The 10,596-nt window shown below is 35.5% G+C and overlaps 1 non-coding gene across 1 annotated transcript; it reads left to right on the plus strand.

The window, feature by feature from the left end:
* The first annotated feature begins 395 nt into the window (after nt 1–395).
* Trnat-agu (transfer RNA threonine (anticodon AGU)) lies at nt 396–469 on the plus strand. Its single transcript has one exon. It is a non-coding gene; the product is annotated as a tRNA-Thr (tRNA).
* The last annotated feature ends 10,127 nt before the right edge of the window (nt 470–10,596 follow it).

Consider the following 10,596-nt stretch of genomic DNA (forward strand, 5'->3'; position numbering starts at 1 on the left):
GTAAAACGGGTCTTACGAAATCGCACGAAGCGACCACGTTGACAAAAAAAGTCTGCTAATTTGGAGTGCTGCCTCGACCCTTTTGATTTCCGTATTGTTCGTGCGCGCATAACGGAACGGAACGCCAAGAAAAATTTTTTTTTCAATGCGTGCCACTGCCACACGTGCAGAGAAGTGAAGTACGATTTGAGATAACATTTTTGTTTTATATCAACTCAGATACCATCATTTAAGCACTCATTAGAACTTTGGTGGTGACGTACGTGTAAAAGTGTCTGTAATTTGGGGCTAATTAATTTTATTGACTAAGTATTATAAAAAGTTAATTACAATAAAAATATAGAATCCGTGAAAGTATACCTAATATACCTCTTTAAAGGCATTGCATCTTCGTCGGCGCCGTGGCTTAGTTGGTTAAAGCGCCTGTCTAGTAAACAGGAGATCGAGGGTTCGAATCCCTCCGGTGCCTTGGGTGGTAAAATTTTACATGGTGTCAAAATAATCTTCGTGTAATACATTTTAAATAACTTTACTTTAAAATTTGAAATTCGATATCGTTTCCTTAAAATTAATAGATTCATACCAGATATTTTTTAATATCAGATTACGTTTAAGATACCAAACATCTCTGCATGTCTTAGTGTTGTTTTAAAAAAATAAACTGCCATCTTAAATGTATTGTAACGATGTTTTTTTCCCCCCACCCTTATTTAAAAGAATTTTCGGAACGGCTGATTTAATAACAGCCGTGATTCAAGAGAGATATGTACGTCGAACTAACTAGTTACAGACCTTTGGTTTGTGGGCTTTTTTTTTTAGCATGTAGTAAGGATTGGGTTTTTCACCGTTATAAACTTATAGTTAAAAAAGAAAAAACAATTTTATCGTTGAATTACCTAAAAATTAAAAAAAAAAAAAACATTTAAAAAACGTTTTGGTCCAACATCCAAATAATGCACAATTCTGTATAACTAAAAACGTGGGGTCCTTGATATCATTTGTCTTGAATTTTCTATCAGTAATAACAATATGATTTGTAATAGATGTTCTATCAATACGCTTAAGATGTAGTCAATACCAAATTTTATGATCTAGTCATTACGAAAATGAATATTTAAAATTAATAACAATTATGAACTTAAAAAAAATTATTAATGGTTTTCTTCAGGGCCGCAAATCGCAATGGGTCCCGCGGGGGGGGGGGGGGGCTGCCTCCACTTGCAAAAAATCGTGACAGTGAAACGGGTTTGATGTCAAAATTGTGTCTGGAAAACTTTCTATGTATATTTAAGTTTTCTGCTTATTCCAAGCATGTAGGCCAAAGTATGGGCAGTATACAACATAAAGGCACGGTATCCGGAGGTGACTTGTGTCGGGTAACCCCCCTACCTTCCCCCCCCCCCTTGAAAATTACGCGGGCCCACCCTTGCGAATCCTACAGATTTTAGCCCCTGCCTATACGATGATCACACACCTCCAGTAGACACTAAATTTTAAAATTAAGTCCTCATGTCTGTAGCATTACTGGTTTGTGTTAGCCTCGACTCGTTCCCCCCGTGTATTGCCTCTCTGGAGTTGGGGAGGGGGGGGGGAGGAGGAGTTTGGAGAGCGAAGGGCGACTCTTAATCGACGCTCTTGTGTCTGAACCAGGGTAATTCTAGGGTAAATTTTTTTTTGTCTGGTAGCCATCCCTCTGAGCGACTGAAAAAAAAAAAAAGCTGTGGTCGGGAGACAGGAGGTTCGAAGGGAGAGAAAAAAAAAGCCAGAGCGAAAATTGGGCCGGTGGGTCGTAGCCCGGGGCAGGACAAGGAAGGGGGGGGGGGAGGTTTGTTCAACTCCCGGAGTCGGATTTCAAGTCGACGTGCGGCCAAAGAAGGTAAGCTGGTGGGAAAGGTAGCAAGGGGCGAACCTTTGGTGGGAAGGGGGGGGGGGATTGGAGGGGGTTCGGTAGGACCGCCCCAACATAACTGCGTTAAGACCACACTGACTCAATTAAAAGCTACTCATAATGCTAGTGTAAATTGTGTTAGATCGTAATTGGGCCGGAGGAGGGATAATGGCGTTATGCCGAGTCCGTCGAGTTCCATCAACTTGAAGCAGTTCCACCGGTGGGGGGTGTGTGGGGGATGGATTGGGGGGGGGAGGAGAGGAGGTGTAACGGCAACTGTTGACCTCGCGGGGTGACCGGCTACCAGCAGCAAAAGGGCACAAGTGCCCTCACATTTAGAAAGGGCGAGTTGGTTCGCTCTTGAAGATTGTCCTGGGTGGTTCTCGTTCCATGTATAGCTTTCCACAATACAGAATGCGTTTACACAGAGCAATTCTCGCATTCCGGCCTGTGGTTATCCAGCCTCGCCTATTTGGGGAGGGTGGGGGGGGGGGGGGGTTTCCCGTTTTATCGACATTACTTTTATTTAAGGGCTATTTCAAAAATTTTAACTCGTCATATCTTCCTTGCGTTTGTTGTTTCAAAACATATTCACATAGTATAATATCATTTGTTGTTAAAAGATGCCCAAGTCTTCGTAATCATCATAACTTGTGCGACATTGAACACCCATAATGTTACAAAACGTTAACACGTGTTGAAAATATTTGTGGAATACAACAAATGAAAGGGAAGTATCGAGTTGTAATTATTGAAATAACCCTTTAAAAAAATAATGACGAAAAAACGAGAGCGAAAAAAAACACGGCACGATAGGGTAGGTGCCTCCCTCCTATACTGTCAACAATTAGCGTCAAGCTCTGGGCAAACAGTTACTTACTGTCTTCCACCTTCACATTGAAACTTTGTGTGTGAACCCGCATGCTACGCATAAGGGTCCCGTCTACCCGGGCAAATACGGCGTACAAAGCTTTGGGGAAAAAAAACTATTTGAAAACGGTTCCAGATATCCGAGTGGAGTCTGTTTACGAAAAGCATCTAAGAATACGCCGAAGCCTATGTTGTATTTTTTAAAGAGTTAAAATGACTAAAAAAAAACCTTGTTTTCAAAGTAATTTTTAGACATGAAACATCAGTACTGATTTTTGAAAGCACTCAACGGACATCTTTATTTTCATTTCGCTATGGTCACCGCTGAAATATCACAATATAGATAATGAATGATAGAATGGAACACTCTATCACACCAATGGAGAAGTGTCAGGTTTACAATACAGAAAATAATTAACAGGATTTTTTTCTGTAATTTTTTAATCGTACCAAAATAAATTATGGTTAATTTATTACAACCGAAAAAGATAAAAATATATAATTTTTGAAATCATACCTGTCTGACGGCAATACAAATTAATAACTCGAAAGCTAACGCAGATATTTCGACGGTGTAGGCTCCGATAATGTTCACTCTGACACGAATACAACACCAATAAAAAAAAAAAATGTAAACTCACTACTATGCAACACTAAAGATGCTCAGGTTAAGGTTTTTCATATATTTCACGGAAGAACCATCCAGAAAATTAAAGAACTCATTGAAATTAATATTTTTTTCTGATTTACCACATTTATTGAGTATATTAAATATTTTCTATTTTGTAACTGAATTAACGAACAGCCATGAAAACAAATATTGGATTGCTGATGTGCCGTAACAGGTAAATACAATATTGTAACATGCACTACGGATTAATTTTAACATTTACAAAAATTAATTGACATAAAAGTAAAAATGTTCGAAACAGTTGTTTTTTTTTTTTTCGCCTAGTTAGGTGCGTCCCATGTCGCGCGTGTGGAAACGGAGTAAATACTTTATATTTCCAGCTGTGTTTGCGTAAAGAGATTGTCGTCTAGTCAGGGGTGTGTCTGGGTTAGTGAAGCGAGATGATAAGGGCGACGCTCGCTGGTGCTTCTAGTGCGGTGTCGCCTCTAAGTACAAGGCTCTGAAATTGCGAGCAGTCTTCTCGACGTGGCCGGGTAAACTATGAGATTTGAGCGGTAACTATTACATTATATGGGGGAGGGGGGGGAAACGTTTTAGTCAGGGGGTGCGGAAGACTGTCATACTGGAAAACTACCATAATGATAGTAGGAAAAGTACCATAAACGGAAACTGCCATAACGAAACGGAATTCTGCCATATTTTCTTAGACACTCCATGGAACGAGTACAGTAGCATTGCTCTCTAAGTAGTGTATAGAATACTCGGTAAATAGCGCTGTCAACCCTCTAGATGTTTCTCAAGTTGACTTTAAAGCCTACAGATAATGCTTATGACTGTCATAGTGGCAATCACAAATCACCGCATAGATCGCGCAATCCAAAAATGTGTTAGGCCTATAGGGAGCAGCACTGTATTCTTTTTATAATGATTTTAAAAAAAATGTAGTTTTCCATTATGGCACTTTTCCTCCTGTTTTGTCGGAAAACTGCCATAACAAAAATGCACGAAGCAGAATTCTGCCAAAATTTATTATACATTCTACGGAATGAGGAAAACGGCCTTACTCGTAAAATTTATATTTGTGCACACTGGAATAATTTACGTAATTGTTGATCATTATTTAACGAGTGCAATTCCAACGCAAATATTCAAAGGTTTTCCTATGTAATGTTTTCATTATTACGGTGATAGAACACACAAAATACTTAGATATTAAGGTTTTTAATGTCTATATTAAATTATTTAAAGTCTACAAAATGTATTTTTAAGATGCTGACATTCCATTTTTGTGTAGTGTAGTTTTTTTGGCACAGATCAAGCAGCATAGGCGCTCTAGAGGAGACATAGGCTCGTACATTTCGAATGTTGATGGGCTTTGCACAGGCTTGCAGTCTTTCAAAAATAAACTCTGCTGAAATTGGAGTATTTTTTTATATTATAAAATAAAAAATAAAAATATTACTATGCGTAGCATATTATCCTGCTTCATTAAAACTGTCAGATCCAATTGAAATTCAGTTTTTGTGCCTTACAGCACCTATAAACGAATTATGACATAAAATGACACAACATCAATGTGACAAAACACGAAACAACACAACACACAGATAGATAAAGATTGATAAAGTTCATGTTAACTAATTTGTTACTTTGGTTTTCACAAAAATCTTAAACAGAAACTAATATGGTGTATACAAAATAAATATGTAGATTACAGAAGTTAAAAATTACTTTTTGTTTACGTTTTTCACCAATGAATGTTTTTAGATTATTCAAAATGGTTATAATTTTTTTTACACATTTTATAGTTACTAATAGTTTTGAAGGTGTCACTAATTCTGTAATTGCAAGTTGTAATTCTTAATACGAACCGAGATATTACGCGTGAACCAACAAAAATTGTAATAAAAAGTTCGTCACTGATTGAACGTCTAATAAATAGAAAATGCAAATATTTTAAAAGCCTGTTTCTGCATACTTTCAATTCTAATTCTAATTAAAATTAGTTGTTCCAGAGAAGGTTATAAATTTAATAATACCTAAAGATATTAATGTGTTGCCAATAGTATTATCTACATGTTGGTGAAAAAAATCTTGGCATCCAATATAACTCGAATGTCTTAAAAGAGGACACCGCGTTACTATGTGATAATTCTGATTAATTTAATTATTTTTTTACTAAATGTTATACAATAAAAGCTATTGTAATTCAGAGACGTTAGTTAACTTGAAAATCACATCTGGACAGCTGAAATATCTTGCTGAATAGTTTCACAAACATATTTCCCAATTATTTTTTTTTTCATCGGCATCTTTTCTTGATCAATTCTGATTACAGTTGGAATATCATTTATTAAATATTAAAGATTATTTGAGATGAACTACTACTTTGCGGAACACCTAATACCATGAAATTGCATTTGCAAATTTGATTGAAAAGCGTCTATTTGTAAGATAACTAAAACATGTATACACCACGCATTGCTTGACGAGGCCTAAAATTGAATTGAAAATTCATATTGTTTTTTAATCATAAGATTGTGTTGGAAAGTATGAAAAGCTTGGCTCATTTCGAAAAAAAAATATTTTATTTATATCTGGATATATATATATATATATATTTATATATATATATATATATATATATATATAACGTTAAAACGATCTTCCTGATTGAAAACTATGTTTTTTTTGGAAATAATATTATAAGTAAATATGCCTATAAATATTTTTTCGTAGAAAACTTCTAAAATACTACATAACAAAGGTATTGGTTAATAGTTTGCGAATAAAATTTAACTATCAATAATCCTTCAAGAAAATATATATCGATAAATAGTTGAACATCGGTATACAACCACTCACTGACTGATACACACTTAATTCAAATATTTTATGTACAAAAGCAAAAATGTTTAAAATGTTTTTTTGATAATGCTACAGTTACTTAAAACTAAAAAGCTACAAAACTAAAAAAAATTGTTTTTGCAAAACTCCGTTCCCCCGGAGAAACCCCCGGAATGGCCACCGCATGGGGAGCCCAATAAAAGAAACGGGCTCCCCATTTGGAAGCCACCTGGAAGGTTTTTTTCTGTTCCACCCACCGTTTCTTTGGTAGCCTGACTTGTTACAAGGGATTGTATTCCTACCAGAGAAAATGCCACCATTTTGTCTGGGCAATCCGCCTTGGAGGAGCCGGGGCGCGAACCCGGGTCCTACAAGTCACAAGGCAGGCGCTCTACCCCAGAACCAGAGTGGTAGAGCGGATACTGGCAGTCTTCTTAACACTGACATGATGTTATTCCACGAGTTTACTGTAGTTTCGTGTGTCCTTAACACGTGCAGTACGTGCTGTAAAATCTAACCTCGGTAACATGTGTTCTTATGTTGTTCGTTCAACATGAATTATGTGATTTCATAACAGTGAATTTGTATAACTAGTCGCAATGTTTTAGTTGATTTCCTGCAAACCAACTTACAGTCCCACTGTACAATAATTATATAGAAACTAGCAAACCCGGCGAACTCCGTTTCGCCACCAGATGGGTTCGTTTTATGTAACATTTCGTTTGGTGATTAAAAGATGAAGAAAAATTTTTTTTTGTTTTATATTTGAAAAGGAAAATTTTTTATTTCATTTCACAACAGTAATGAATTCATTTCGATTACAAAAATGAAGTGTTATTCAGTTGAACTTCTCTAAGTAAATGAAAGTGAATCCAAACTAAATACTGAATCGAAGCGTTATACGTGTCCGCAAATTATCCGTTTCATTGAAGTGCTCTTTTGTAAACCACATTTTTTGTTTTTTGGTCTGACGTTAACACAAACAAAGCGGATGGTTTCCCAACTCGTGAACACGCAACGTATAACTGCCCATGTGAAAAACGACTTTGACATACATGTCGACAGCGAATTGCTGGAATAGCCGACGGCACTTCAGAATGACATTCTCCTCATGTGTACGAATCATCATACGATACGCATAGTAATTCATTGCGCTTAGATTTTTATTCGTTGATACGCCTGAAAATGCAAAATTAAATGAATTGTTAATGGAAACCAATAATAGCAATATTATATAATATGTAATGTGTGAATATTGTACCTGTAATTGGATCGACCATCTTCAACGTGATGTCGTATCCGTCTTGCCCTTGCCAATAAATGATTGGATATTGTAACGCATCGTACAAACGATGTGTCTCGTTTACACGATGCATGATATTGCTTCTTCGCTGAACGACAATGTCTCGTGATTTAGTTGGATCGCCAACAATAATTGCAGCAACATCATTAACGGTGGGTGCATTGAATCTTCGCACATGTTCACCTGTTGGGGTACAATCCGCTCTTATGACAAATTTGTGCGTATCCGATGGCATTCGTTCCAATGCTGTTTTGAACATATTAACCACAGCATTATTAGCGTGAAAAAATGCTTGCAACTGTTCAATATTTCGTCTCTTTAACTGTTGTGTTCCCTGTATATTGCACCGCACATTCAGCTGATCCACCATCGACGAAATGAAATATATTTGCAGAAATTGATGCGGTTCATCTGGTGTTGGCACCATTGAACCATGCAAATGATATATTTGTCCTTGTATCTGTAATTGAAAACAATCATTTGTTTAAGAATACGGTGTAACTTCTGATCGTGTGATGGTGTAGTGTGTGGTGTATATGTAGTTGTTATGTATTGCAATTCATTGTGTTGGTGTGAGTGATACTTTACCTTGCAAGTCGGCATGAAACCGCCTTCTCGAATGATATTAGCTCCAAAGGAATTCATGCGAAAGCAGTTATTGTATTCAAGGATGTGTTGAATAAAATGGCTGGAATCGGGATCACTTCCATCGAACAATGGTTTCAGTGGCTGTGGTGGTGTAAGTAATGGATCCAGTTTGACTTTTACACTTGCGCAGCACAATCCAGCCGTTTCTCTTTTGAACTTTAACGCATTGCAATATCGGCATATAGTCGTCATTGGTCCAATATCTAAATTTTCATCATCACTGTAGTTCGCAGTGGGATCATATTGGAATGCCAAGCGATTGTATGATGCCAATGATCTTCGTGTGCTCACGCGTTGTCTCAATCGGGCATTTTCTCTTATTATATTTTGTCTTTCTTCGCTTAAGTTCTGTGAATACACTTGTTGCTGGCTTGCATGTCTTGTGCGGCGGCCGATGTTGGCACGTCGTCCTCTAGGCATTTTGGGCTATGGACAGTGGTGAATTTAACCTCAAATGCACGATCCACATAATTTACACAGTTCAACTTACGACCTTAAAGACAAATGCCTGCTGTTTAAATTGAATAAAAAATTGCACAATATACGTTATATGTTTTTTTTAAATTTTTTTTCACAATTTCTCAGTAAACACAATACCGGTTTGTCACATGAAATTAACTGAGCAGAGAACAATGAGTAGTTGATTTGATGGTTTCCAATTGAAATGTTAGGAAACGAATACTTTTTTTTTTCTTTTTTTTCACAATTTCACAGTAAACACAATACCGGTTTGTCACATGAAATTAACTGAGCAGAGAACAATGAGTAGTTGATTTGATGGTTTCCAATTGAAATGTTAGGAAACGAATAACTTATTTTTTTAAATTTTTTTTTTTCACAATTTCACAGTGAACACAATACCGGTTTGTCACATGAAATTAACTGAGCAGAGAACAATGAGTAGCTGTCAAACAATGTATCACGCACCGGCGCCATCTACTTAAAATGTTGGTTTGTCCTGAATTTTTCCTGAATTTTCTTTGCTATAAACCTCACGGAGCCCGAGACCTTTCCAACGACTGCAAAACCGTGGAAATCGGTTCGTGCGTTCTGGAGTTATAGCGTCAGGAAGGAAAACCCGACTTATTTTTATATAGTAGATATAGGCTAGTAAATAAATATGTAAGAGCTTGCACTGTCGATAGTAAAGTTATTTTGAAATAAATGTTAGATATTAAAAGAGTGTGCTTAGTTTAAAATATGTGTGTGCTTACAAGCATGAAGTTATTGTATAAACATTTTATTTATTTGGCTTTATTTTATGTTACCGTGCTTTATATGCGCAGATAATACTGGAAATCTATTCAAACAACTGTTTGCAAATAGGTGTTTTCAAAATCTTAGATTAAGTACTAAATCTATGATAGTGTTGGAGATGTCAAATTAAAAGATACATTTTCATACTGACATCGCCGGAATTTCAGGTAATGATAGTACTAACTATAAATCGATCAGTTTGTGAAGACTAAGAATTTAGATGTCACTAGTTTTGAGAGATTTGCTTACTTATTTAGAAATATTCACATTATTTAAATACAGCTATATTTTATTGTAACTTGCAGTACTCCTGAGTACAGAATTCTTGGTAATAGCTTACCTCAGGGTTAAGCAGGAGCATAAATAAGAGTTTAGCGGGAGCATAAATGTTTTATTTCATACACTGAAACCCTCATAAACTTAATCATATTATCGTGATTATTAAACATGAACTTCTTTGCGTACAAAACCACAGAATTTTTTTTAAATATTTGTGCACATTTGTAATTATAATGGTAAAAAAGGTTGGAATACGGTGTTTTAAATGTTTTGTTTTAAATTTACAGTATGAAAAGTTCATTTAATGATTGTGTATGTTTATTTTTGTCCAAAAAAATATTTAAACTTTTTTTTAATTAATCGCGAAAAGTTTTTATATTGAAGAGAAAAAAAGGAGTGAACTCTGAGAGACTGGATTATATAACCATTATTTGTTTATATTGTTCAAAACTTATCACAAACTGTTATCTCACGCAGATATTTGGTTTCATATTGAATTTAATGCACGAACAAAAATTAAGTTAATAACTTAACTCTTTATTTAATGTGCTAAACAAAATTAATTTTTCTGATCAGATATAGTTCAGTTATTATTAAAACATTTGCTAACCTAAAAAAATGCATTTTTTGGCGATTTTTTATACACAAACATTTAGTTGACTCAAAAATTATTTTCTCTTAGTGCGAAACATAGCATATAATATGTACTTATTTGCCTATTAAAAAAGGGGGTTGTCTGTAAAGTCGGTTTACGGACGATATTTTTACGTGCTAACGTCATAAGAAATCATTGATGAAAAATTGCATACTTTTTATTTTTCAAATATATTATTTACAATTTTTGCTAATTTAATTTAAATAATTTGTTTAAAT

Source organism: Bacillus rossius (genome assembly GCF_032445375.1).
Source record: "Bacillus rossius redtenbacheri isolate Brsri chromosome 9 unlocalized genomic scaffold, Brsri_v3 Brsri_v3_scf9_2, whole genome shotgun sequence".
NCBI lineage: Eukaryota > Metazoa > Arthropoda > Insecta > Phasmatodea > Bacillidae > Bacillus > Bacillus rossius.